The sequence below is a fragment of the Struthio camelus genome, chromosome 10 (genome assembly GCF_040807025.1).
Source record: "Struthio camelus isolate bStrCam1 chromosome 10, bStrCam1.hap1, whole genome shotgun sequence".
Classification (NCBI taxonomy): Eukaryota; Metazoa; Chordata; class Aves; order Struthioniformes; family Struthionidae; genus Struthio; species Struthio camelus.
In genome coordinates, this window is record NC_090951.1 from 4,372,845 (window position 1) to 4,385,222 (window position 12,378).

Below are 12,378 nucleotides of genomic sequence, written 5' to 3' on the forward strand. Positions count from 1 at the left end.
TACCTTTCTCCGCTACCAGCTACCAGGCCTTGGGGAAAGACTGAGTGATGTCACTTGAAGCTGGAGAAGAAAATGAGTCAGCGTCACAGCTGGCTAACGGATAAAGGTAGGTCGGCACTCAGAGCCTGTGGCACTGCCAAGAGGCATCAGATGCAATGGTGCTCACCGGATCACGCCTTGAGGTACTGAAGGCAAAAATGAGGGCTTGTCACAGCTAGCTTAATGCTTTCACCTTCCCCAGCAGGCTGAGAAAATGCAGCGTCACCCTCATCGACCATCCGCGGTCCCTATCACCCAGGTCTTCACCCTACTGGCCCCAGGCCAGCCACGGTGTCACAAAGCTCCCACCGAGCCAGAGCTTGGTTGCAGCTGTAGGCTGTTAGGGCAGAAGGTTTCAAGCAATGGCAAGCAATGAAAATGGAAAAGGCTAGAAGTAACCAGATAGACTCCCAAGCAGGTGTGTGGTGGTGCATTTCATGCTGACCCATGCCGGGCTTTTCTGGGAAAGTCCCATCTCATGGAAGTGCAATTCCAGTTTCTCCCACAAGACTCTGGGTTTTTTTGATTTACTGAACTTCACACAGAAAGTTCTTTCATTGTTGAAAGTCATGAGTTTTACTGCAAAAGACTGGAAATAAAACACAGTCATGCATTTCGCTAATACGATATAGCTTGAAGTGGTTGGTTTACTCCTGGTTTCATCTTCCAGACACCTTCCTTGACATTACCGTACCCTCTCCAGTGACGCTGTCGTGTGTCAGAGATCCTTTCCTTTCCATGAGCTGTTCTGTGAGATCCAGTTCAACATCCTGTTGAACCTGGAGGAAAGAAGAGTCTTGAGAAATAGAGAGATGTGTTGCCAGAAAAAGAGCCTTGGCCAAAAGGACAGGCTTGCCAGACTGCCTGAACTCTCACTGAACCAAGAAGTAGGGCGGCTCCCTGTATCCTAGCAAATGCCAAATTGCAAGAAATATCCCCAAACTGGTTTTTGAAATGTCTTAGATACATTCATTTTGATTTCGTCTACATAATCCCGATGTTACATGCAGGCTGCCAGGATTTGTCTGCATCCTGCGGACATGTAGTAAGTAGACTTTGCAACATGTTAACTGTAGATGGGCTTTTCCCCTATAAAGATTGGATGCAGGAACATTTAGCTTTATTTCCTTATCATTTGTGGGGCATAAAATAATTTCATGTGCAATAGATATTTTTTTCCTTTCCTTTTTTAAGAACACGTTGTAATTAGTGGTGCACAAATGACTCCTTGGTTAGATAAGAAGTTATGTTTTTATCCTTGGACTATGCCCCCAATGCCAGCATCAGCTAAGTTAGCATCTGATTAGTCGTTCTTGTCTCTTACTCAATGTCGGTAGTGATTGTGTCTATTAATCTGGCACATTTTTGTGAACTGAGCTACGTGCACAATCCTGCCTGATTCTCAGCACTCTGCTACTCTCGCAGTTGCACAGGGACACTCAGATTGATTCCTACAATTCCAGTGGGATTTGTATGGGTTCCTGGCCATTAAAATAACCCTACTGGTACTCACCATGCTTTCGGAGAGTTGTGGCCCAGAGAGAAGGTGCTGGGCTCAGAGGCCTGAGGTCAGCAGGCATTAGGTTTCTTAGTCCCTCGATCCAAAGCGAGGGTTAAGGCTCATTTCCAAAGACTGCTGGGCAATGAGGACTCACTCAAACAGTTCTTGTTCTGGGAAAGACAAAAGGTTATAGTACAAATTTCTCAGCTCAGGACCAGGCTTTCAACACCACTTCCATACTGATGACCACAACTGACTTGTTATTGAAGGTGGTGCTGCAGTGATACTACATCAACATTTCTATGTATCATCTCAAACAGATGTCAGCATGCTGTTCCAAACCAGTCAAGCACAAAAGCAGCCCTGAACTTTATTGAAGTTTTGCTGAGATCTGAACAATTTCTTCTCTTTCCCTGTTTTCATACTGCACTTTCTGAGTCACTGCTGCAATTAGACTAAGCCCTTTGAAGCTGAGACTGAGCTTTATTAATGTTAGGAGAGATCTAGCTTGCTTCGAGGTGCCTTCACGTTCAGTCAGCCCCATTCATTATCATGAAGAGGACACCTGTCCTAACCAAGAGCAAGACGATCTCTGACTGACTTCTTCATTATCTTACAGATATTTTACCTGACAGAGGAGGCTGGCTGGGGAGCTGAGCCTCCAGTTGTCCTCAAGCAAGTGTTAGACATCTGCCCTTCAAAAAAGCTCCCTTTGATGTAGGAACCAGGCAGGTGGCAGGTGGGGGACGGCTGGTGCTTGCTTGGCTCTGAGAGCTGCAGGCAGCTCCAGAGAGGCAACGAGCCACCATCCCCTTCACTCTTCCCACCAGCATCCCCCAGGGAGTCCATGTCACGCATGTCAGCCTACACTGGTCTACACAGGTGGAAACACGTGACAAGCATGCAAAAAGCACTTGGGGGACAGGAGAAACCACAAAGTCTTCATGGAAAGGGACATCACTGAGGAAGGACTAAGGTGGAGATTTAGATTCTTTAGATCTGCTGTGTACCACAGAGGAAACTTTCTTTTCTTTTCATCAGGGGTGAGGTTGACCAACAGCACTCTGCTGCAACGCTGTTTCCAGGCTTGAGCTCTACCGCAGGTCAGACACCTGGCAGCTCTCTTAGTGTACAGGTAAAAGCTGGATAGTATAATGTTGCCTTCCCAGTTTTCAAATAGATATCAATTGTTCTCCATATGGAGATACGCCTCTTTCTAATATGTTTTCCATTTATTCCTTTTTTTTGACTGCCCACAGCTGCATTTCAGTGAGGCTAGAGATAGCTGGAGGGGGCTGGAGAAAGGGGAAAAGGAAGGAAAAAGTAGAGTTATGTTTAATAAAAATAATCCAATTTTTCAAAGATAGTGCTCTGAGAATGAATCAATGTGGTTTCTTATATATACTGTGGAGAGGACGGAGGGCAAGCTCTGAGAAGCACATGGTTTCAATAAGACAACATGCTAATTCCTAGAAATAAAAACGGATGCCTTTGGAATTGTTTGTTAGACAAGGTAAAGCACAGAAAAGATAAGAACTCTGGTTAATTAAGACAGAATATTAAATACCGAGAGCATGCTGTTAGGAGCAACGTTTCTTTGGCAAGGTAAGTGGTGTGAGTAGATATTTTCAAGCTATGCCATCTGTGGATCCTATTTTTTGAAGGAAAGTGAGATTATACTGCACATTTAAAAGCCTTACTACCACAGGTTTGAAGATTTTCTCCATTTGAAAAGAGCACAAATATGAATCTCTCCTGACCTTGTAGTGTCTGTGAGTATAAATTCACCAATGTCCGTATGGATCTCAGATACCAGAAACAGTGCTGGCCATAAAATTACCTACTTAAAGAGATGGTGTCTGGATAAACACCATCTTTTAGCAGTGTATAATTAGGAACACTATGCTGCTGAAATTATGAACAGTGTGAAATCAAATCATTAGCATATAATCACAACCGCAGACATGACAAATTTATCCAGATCAGATGTCTATTAAATCAGTTCCCTCCTTTCTTGAGTGTAATTTCTTATGGTATGATGCACATAACACTGAACGAGACTTGTGATGAAGCTAGCAGCAAAATCTCTGTAGACATCGTCATGTATTTGTTATTACTACAAACATTTCCAGTGCTATGATTTTTACTACATAGTGAGGGGCTGATTGGTCTTGTGATTATATCTCCTAAAAGAGTTTTATCGGCGTGGTGAGTTTCTGTAAACTAAAAACAGTTTAAGAAAAGTCTGGAGCACCATCTTTGTTTTTCTAAAAAAGGTCGGACCGACTAATTTACTATGCTCTAAACTTAATGCACTTTTAAAAGTAGGACAGCAGTCACACCAGGATCTTCCTTCCCATCACGGTAGTGGCCTCTTGGCAGGGGGATACAGGGGTTCCTGCTGGCCGCCGGGCCACGTCCCATGGGGGCCTGGTGCAGGCACATCCTCCAGCTATGGCCCTGCCTCCCCGTCCCTGCTGCGTAAGCTCAAAAAACATGCAGGGCGGATGGAAAAATGTGAGTTACCGTTTGCGAAGGCTTCAGAATACAACCAGGGAATGACAGGCATCACGGCGATACAGACCACTGTTGCTTCCAGCTTCATCCACTTCGTGGGTTTGCCTCCAGCAGAGACAAATTACTCAACCAAAGCCAAATGATCTAATTACTCCAGTTCTGCAAAAGGGCTCTATGTAAGTGAACAAGGATGGGGAAAGGAGCTATGGCTCCAGTCTTACCTCCTACTCTTGGTAGATCTTAGGGCAGTGAATATGCCACGAAAGAGAGTTTAGAAGACCCCTTTGAGGTAGACCTGGGCAAGCAGTTGAGCACTACTTTTGAGTATGGCTGTGAAATCGGAAAGAGAAATGGGATTTTGCTAAGCACAGAGGGGCTGAGATCTGAGGATCTTCAGCTCACCTGTGATACAAACCACGTAGCAAAGCTGGCAAGCGTCAGTGCCAGTGGGACGTCTGATGGCCCAGAAACACAGACTAGACAAGAATGCCAGCAGAGAAGAAGCTGGCTCTCTGCTTTCTGGGACCACACTGACTGCTCATTTCAGTTCTTATTATCATCTCTGGCATTTTTCTCCCTTCTGTGCAATGGAAAGGGACAACTACTGAGACAGGGTTTGGGTTTTCTTACACATGACCATGCACACAAGGCGGATTGCTCTTCCCCTCGCTACATGCGAGGTCAGCAGGGGGATTGCTGAGGAATTGCTCGGAGCCAAAGAGTCTCCTAAAAGTTGCCTTCTTTTCCTGTAGTGGCTCAGACTCACTCAGGGACATGGGGCTCGGCGCAGCACAGCACTCTGCTCAGTCTCCTCTCAAGCCATTTGCTTAATGCTGTAGCTCTCAGAAGGTCACGCCACCCTCAGGTAATAGCACTCCCATTTAATCTAATGGCAAATGATCAAGTAGTAACATGTCCCAAAAAACAGTTAGCCAAAACCCTCACTAAATCTTGGCTTTAGCTCGGTGGCAGTTTTGCATTAATGCTCCTTTCATCCCCTGCCAGAAACCCACACTTCAGTAGTAGCAGCTCAGCTCTAGCTCAAAGTCCTCCTGACATGACAGAGATCCTTCAGAGTCCAAACTCATCAAGTTTGGGGTTGTTCAGAGAGAGAGAGAGCAAATTTCTGGAGCAGGGCCAATGACCAGGCCAGTGAGTCACATCCTGATGTGGTGAACACAGCCTGAGTCAGGACATGTGCTGTCTTCAGTTTGACTTGCAGTTCAGTGTCTACAGGAGGGATGACATTAGTTGTACAACCTTCTTCGAGTCCCAGTGCTGGAGATGGGATAATATCGCCCATTGTGCAGGAAGATACTTCCTTTGCTGGAGAAACAGAGACAATGAAGGTGGAGCACTGAACAGTACCTGTTGCAAAAAAAAGAAAAAAAAAAACGAACTCTGACTGACTATGTTATTTTGAACCAGAAGGAAAAGGGTTGAAAAATGTTACATAAGGAGATTCTAGTTTTCCTCTTTCTGCATGCGCTACCAACAATCATCTTCCAAAGCTTCAAATGCTATTTGGGCTGTGGGATTACTGACAGGTGCAAAATTTGTTCAGGCGAAAGGATCCTTCTGTATGTTCATGACTTGCTTGCTTCAGTCCTGGGGCCGGAGCCCCAGGGATGGATACTTGTCCTAGCATAATGGCACAGGCAGGGACCATGCAACCACATAGATTTCAGTGTTTTGAGGAAGTAATCTGCCTCACTGGCAACCTTTACCACAGTTTCTCCCCAGGCATCACACGTTCTTATCACGTGAACCAAGTGGGTAAAAGCAAAAAGTGTGATGATCAGGCCATAAGTCTCCTTTCTCTCCAAACAAACTTATTTTGCTTCACGGCTGCCAAATATATTCATTTATCAATTAATAATTTCTGGTTTAGATCAATTAAATTTAATCTTCCCTTGCAGCCCTTTGGGGTAAATAAAGAGTTAGTCAGGCTCCAATCACTACACTGAACAAATTCCTTCAGGATGATGTTTTGTTTTGTTTTTAAACTTTCTGAGTTTTGGACACGTTTTCCAACAGGTTTGAATGATGGATTCTGGTCTTTAGGAACTGTCAAGCACAAATCATACAAAGCCCCCAGTGCCAGCAATGGCTTCAAGCTGATGAATCTGTGAAATTCCCAGTTATGTCAGTGTTGTACCGACTGTTCAACTCGGGTGGAACCTGGATCGAATTTGGGGAATAAATCTGAGATGTTTTACATTCTTCCAGTGACCAAAGGTTAACTTGATGGTTTTTTTCCTCTCAGAGTTCATATAACTTTTAATCTTGGCTATGGCGTATTTGGCTAAGGCCAGAATTTCAGAAGCGCTAAGTGCTCATCGAGGTTTCTAAAAATGAAATAGCCTGAATATCAAATCTGTTGAGAAGCAGGAGCTCCCACTGAGAATATGGCCAGATTTGCAAAGATATCCTTGTATAGCTACAGGCCACTGGTGTTTTGGAAATAAATCTCATTTTTGGGCCACCTAAGGAATATCTGAGCTCCCTTGATGGTTCTTCCACTCATTTTCCAGACTCCATGGGGTATTTCTGAGTTCGATTCCCTCTGCAAACCTGACCCTTACCGGTAAACACTTTGCATCAAACACCTGACCCTGCGCACATCAGGTGGAATTAGCTGCACTCTCTCGTCTTCATTTTCCCTGAGCAGAAATAAATTCTCAGAAAGAGGAAACGCCTGCAATATTTCCGAAAGTGCTAATTTTTCCTCACATCAACAAACACATCTATCAGTGAGAATTCTCTAGTGATATTTCAGAGAACTTCTTGGGTTTTTCTTTCCTGAAAAATATTAGTTCTTCAACATTTGAAATCAATTTTGAAGAAAGGGAATAAATTTCTTCATTAAATACTTGGGGGTGGGGGAGAGAATGTTTGTTTACTTTGAAATGACTTCTCATTTCAAATCAAACTTTAAAGCAAAAGAAGGGAGGGAAATTAAAAGATTTAGAAAAGAACAAAATGAAAAATACTGAAGGAACAGAATCTTTTTTTTTTTTTTTTGCTGGACAATCATGGTCTCAGCTTCTGACTAAAATTTCAGGTCCTTGGCTACTTCCTTTCTGCTCGGCCCATGAGCAGCTTTATTTTACCTTCTCTAAGTAAGTGGAAGCTAATGTCCCATGTTGCAAAATCCACACATTTTGAGGAACAACTCCTTATATCTGGAAAGATAAGGATTTCAGAATAGATCATACCTAGTGCCATCAACTCATGAAAGTATTAACAGGTCTGTGAAGCTCTAGCTCACTCACCAAAATTAACATATACATTATTTTAATGGATATCCCACATGTTCGGATGCATGACTTCTGAGCAGTGGTAGGGAAATATTTCTTGTTCAACATATTCATCAGTGACCTGGATGAAGGGACAGAGTGCACCCGCAGCAAGTTTGCTGATGATACTAAACTGGGAGGAGTGGCTGAAGGCTGTGCTGCCATGCAGAGGGGCCTGGACAGGCTGGAGAGCTGGACGGAGAGGAACCTCCTGAGGTTCAACAAAGGCAAGGGCAGGGTCTTGCTCCTAGGGAGGAATAACCCCAGGCACCAGTACAGCTTGGGGGCTGACCTGCTGGAAAGCAGCTCTGCAGAGCAGGACCTGGGAGTCCTGGTGGACAACAAGTTAAGCAGGAGCCAGCAACGTGCCCTTGTGGCCAAGAAGGCCCATGGGATCCTGGGGTGCATTAGGCAGAGTGTTGCCAGCAGGTCGAGGGAGGTGATCCTGCCCCTCTGGTCAGCCCTGGGGAGGCCTCCCCTGGAGTCCTGTGTCCAATTGTGGGCTCCCCAGGACAAGAGAGACATGGCACTGCTGGAGAGAGTCCAGCGGAGGGCTACAAGGATGATGAGGAGACTGGAGCATCTCTCTTATGAGGAAAGGCTGAGGGAGCGGGGCCTGTTTAGCCTGGAGAAGAGAAGACTGACGGGGGATCTCATCAATGTCTATAAATAGCTGAAGGGAGAGTGTCAAGAGGATGGGGCCAGACTCTTCTGCGTGGTGCCCAGCGACAGGACAAGAGGCAACGGGCACAAACCGAAACACAGGAAGTTCCATCTGAATCTGAGGAAAAACTCCTTTGCTGTGAGGGTGACTGAGCACTGGAGCACGTTGCCCAGAGAGGTGGTGGAGTCTCCTTCACTGGAGATAGTCAAAACCCGCCTGGACGTGATCCTGGGCAATGTGCTCTAGAGGACCCTGCTTGAGCAGAGGGATTGGACTGGATGATCTCCAGAGGTCCCTTCTAACCTCAGCCATTCTGTGATTCTTTGAAATACTCTCTTTTCACCTCCTTTCTACTAAGATGTCATCCACTTGCTAGGGCAGGTTTCCTGGGAGAATCCAGACTCAAATAATCAGGAGGATTTGGTCGGAGCTCTGCTCTGCATTAGACCTATTCAACCCAAACTCCCTCAAATTGTCAATATATTCAGTACTGAATTCTACACAGCTACATGGCTTAAAGTCCACCCAGACAATATACAGAACCAAAATATGTGAAGACAATCTAGGGAAAAGTATCTAACCTGACAGAATAATCCTTGCCTTATGCACCCACTTTATTGCCCTTGGCATGAGATTTTCCCAATGCACAAGTCTGGATTTTTGCCAATTTGAGAGAAATACGGGCCCTTGCACACCCTTTAGTAGACACATTCAATCAACTCGCCATGAACCATCAAAATTGGAAGCGGTATATCCGCCATCTAGTGTCAAACAACACGCTGGGCACCATATGCCAAAAGAATCAAAATACATATCTCCTTCTAGTTTTGTCCAAGTCTGAAGCCAGAGGAATACCTCACATCCCAGACCAGAAGCTGCTTCCAGACACGTTTACTGCGTGCTCGATGAAGGCTCCAAAGGCCATGAAAGCCAGTATTTGTACATAGCACAGCTCTGAGATTAACTTAAGCAGTTCAAAGTGCTAAGGAGCATTAGGCAGAAAGTGGCCACCAGCTTTTTGGCTTTTCTAGCTGAAAATGATGTGCCATTAGTCAGGAGTAACCAGCCTCCAAAACCATATTTGCTATGGCTCCCATTTCCACTGCGAATGACGTCCCTGCTGCTTCATGCTTTTTTGGTTGCAGTGTTGACACTTCTTCCGATCTGTCATTAGCTCAGTTAAAGAGAAAACAGAAAAGCTATTCAAGACCCAGATGCAGTGTGGGAGGTTAGAAGTGCAAATTCCCATCTCACATTGAAAACATGAGGAGTGTTTTATGTTGCTGTTGTTCTTTCTATTTTAGTGGGTGTCTTCATTATTTTTTTTTTTAATTCTACAAAGCACCTTTTTAAAGGTACTCTTCTGTCAGAGTCATGCTTATATATCTTAAAATGTAATCTTCCACATTTCAAAAAATTAACCTGGGACTTATATTTTTGTTTTTATCTTACAAATAACCAGCTCTGCATTTGCATCAAGTGTTATTCGATGTTTTAATATTCTTTAGAGAAATGTACACCCATCTGAAGCTAACTGGATACATTACCACCCTGAGGGTCCAGATTTCTCTAAAATCCACTTTTTTGGTTCTAAGCTCTTGATTCCATCCACCTCTGTATCTTCATGCCATATTTGCATTATATGAGATAAAGAGCAAAAGATGTGGCTCAGATCCAGAGAAGCATCAAGTACGTGAGCTGACCTTTGGCTGTAACCATCTGAATTGTCATCCATGTTATGGTAAACTGAAGAGCTCAAATCAACGTTTCTATCAGGGAAATGAAGAAACTATTCATCATTTTGCTGGGTAGTTTTGGTTGCTGTTCTTCTTTTTCTCGCCTAGATTTTCTAACTTCACTGTTCTTCAGACAAATTACTAGCTCAAAACAAATGTGGAATTCCTCCAAGCTACTCCTTTTGGTGTTAATTTCTGAGTAAAATGATCAGCCACATCACTTTCCTTAATTGTGCCTCTGGTTTCCGTTTGTGTCCATAACTTTTTCTAGTTCACATATTTAACAGTGAGGTTTTCCAGCTAAGGATCCTGTCGTTCTCTGGGAAGTTACAATACCTAATTTAATCAGGCTCTCCTCTTGACTGAGATGTGCCAGCACTTCTGAAAATAAAAGTTATTGATAAAACAACTATCATTCCCAAACCCTGGATTTGGTGCTACCTCAGCTGCCAGGTATGCTCTCAGCTATGCTAGACATCACAGATATCACAGAGCAGTAACCGTTGGATATCAGCTGAATATTCTCCTGGGGACTGCCGGAGGGACCGCTGGAAGGTCACATGAGTTTCTTTCATTTATTTTTGAAACATTCACATTTACAGAGAAGAAGCAATATTTGAACACCTGTGAAGAGCTTATCTAATAGCACAATATAGAGGCATCAAATGCAAGTGTAAAAAGCTCAGAAAATATACCACTTAAAGAAAATCAGGTCAAGTTTGCTTTGACTGAAATAGTCGCTTATACATTTGTGTGTCTGATCTTGCCCAGACACAAAGCTCTCCTTGGAACTAGCCAGCAGGAAAAGACTGCAAGAGTCCATCTTCAGCCCATACACATTGAGTGCACTAGAAAACAGCCTCCCATTTATGCAGGGGATCAGAAAGCCGAAACAGGCACATATCCAAAGAAATATTGATTTTCTAATGATGGATTATCTAAAATGATTATCTTATCAAAATTAATGTGGCTTGGAGGGCAAAATGTACGAGTCTTAATGGATAACATCAAAGGAATAAGCCAAAAAGAAACATGGGAAAAATCAATAGAAAATGACAGTTTAGCCTACAGAACTGAAACACAAGAGCAATCTCCATTTTATTTTATAGCAGTAGATGAGAAAACACAGTGGTCCCTAGGAATCACTACTTCTTTCCCCTCTACAGTCATATATCCACAAGTAGTCACTATAAATCATCCATTTCAGCTATACATTAACAGATAGAAAATCAATATTTTCAGCAAATACTTAACCTAGTAATGTCATTCAGTAGCTTATCCTGCGGTGCTGCCAGGAACCAAAGCTCTGAGTAACATTAATGGCTGTCCCATATCTGTGAAAGCTAGACAAAATTGCTGGTGTTGGTTAGGATGTACATTTGTACCCTTCTGGTCTTTAGCATACTTTAGAGTGCCTGTCATCTCCAAGAAACTAACAGCCATACATCCTATAAGGGCTTTTTCTTTTCCTTTTTTCCAGTAGGTGTACCTTTAAAAAATACTTTAGCGACTGTGATGAAATCTGATCTAGTGGTTCAACAATGTCCTCAAGCCAAGAAGCGGTTCTTCTAAGTCAATGAACACCACATACATCTTACTCTATTCCTGACTTTTCAGGATCACTCCATTCATCTATATGAATGTATATTTTGCCTTTCCTATGCTAAAGAAGAAGTTATTTTAAAAGTATTTGGGGCAAATGCAGAGGGATTTTCTTTCTAAAAGATTCTCCTGCAAAAAAGTAGTAAGTAAACATATTGACGTCTTGGAAGGATGCTTTTTATGACTTCAAATCGGAGAAATTATTGTAAACATCAAGCTATATTTTCCCCATCATACCCATTTTTGAACACTTCAGTTTCTTCTTGACTGCCTTGCTCATAATTGCTGCTCTCTTAGACTAGTGGGTATAGTAAAAGAAAGTGTCTGTTTACTGAGTGACAAATACATACATACACTAAATTCCTAGTTTCACAGATGTTTTCAGGAAGTTGTAACCCCTGATAAATCTTTGCAGACCACTGAGATGAATAATATTTGTGGATACATTTTTGAGGCTAACAAAACGGTGAGGTATTTGTGGCTGCTGGCTTTACCACTCACATGGAAAAGTATGTTTTCCTTATATCCCTCATATAGGCTATATTTTGCACATATGTCTTCAATTAGACTGACTACATATCTTAAAGAGTACGTGACATCAAATGAAATACTTAGAAGCTGGAGTTAGCCTGCAAATGGCATAATAACTTTTTTTCTTCACAGATAGTCACCATGTCAAAATTCCCTCAGTGCGGAGTCTTTAGCAAATCCTCTGAAGTTAAATGCATAATAAGTGTCACAATCTTAGGGACACAACTTGTATGCATGTTGATGTTGTTTACCAGTTTACCTAACCAGTGGTCACATTGAACCAGCTCTTTCATGAGGAAATAGCATTGAAATTAGCAGGTTATTGCAGGTCATAATCTTAGCCACTTAGTTTAATAAGATTATCTGGATTCAAAAAGTATTAGGATCTCGTCCAAAACCTAATCCAAAGAGATGTGCTTACTGGATGCACAAAAATAAGTGCACAAAAATTTTAATTTTATCTGAATGACCTCATCGATTTGAACCAAT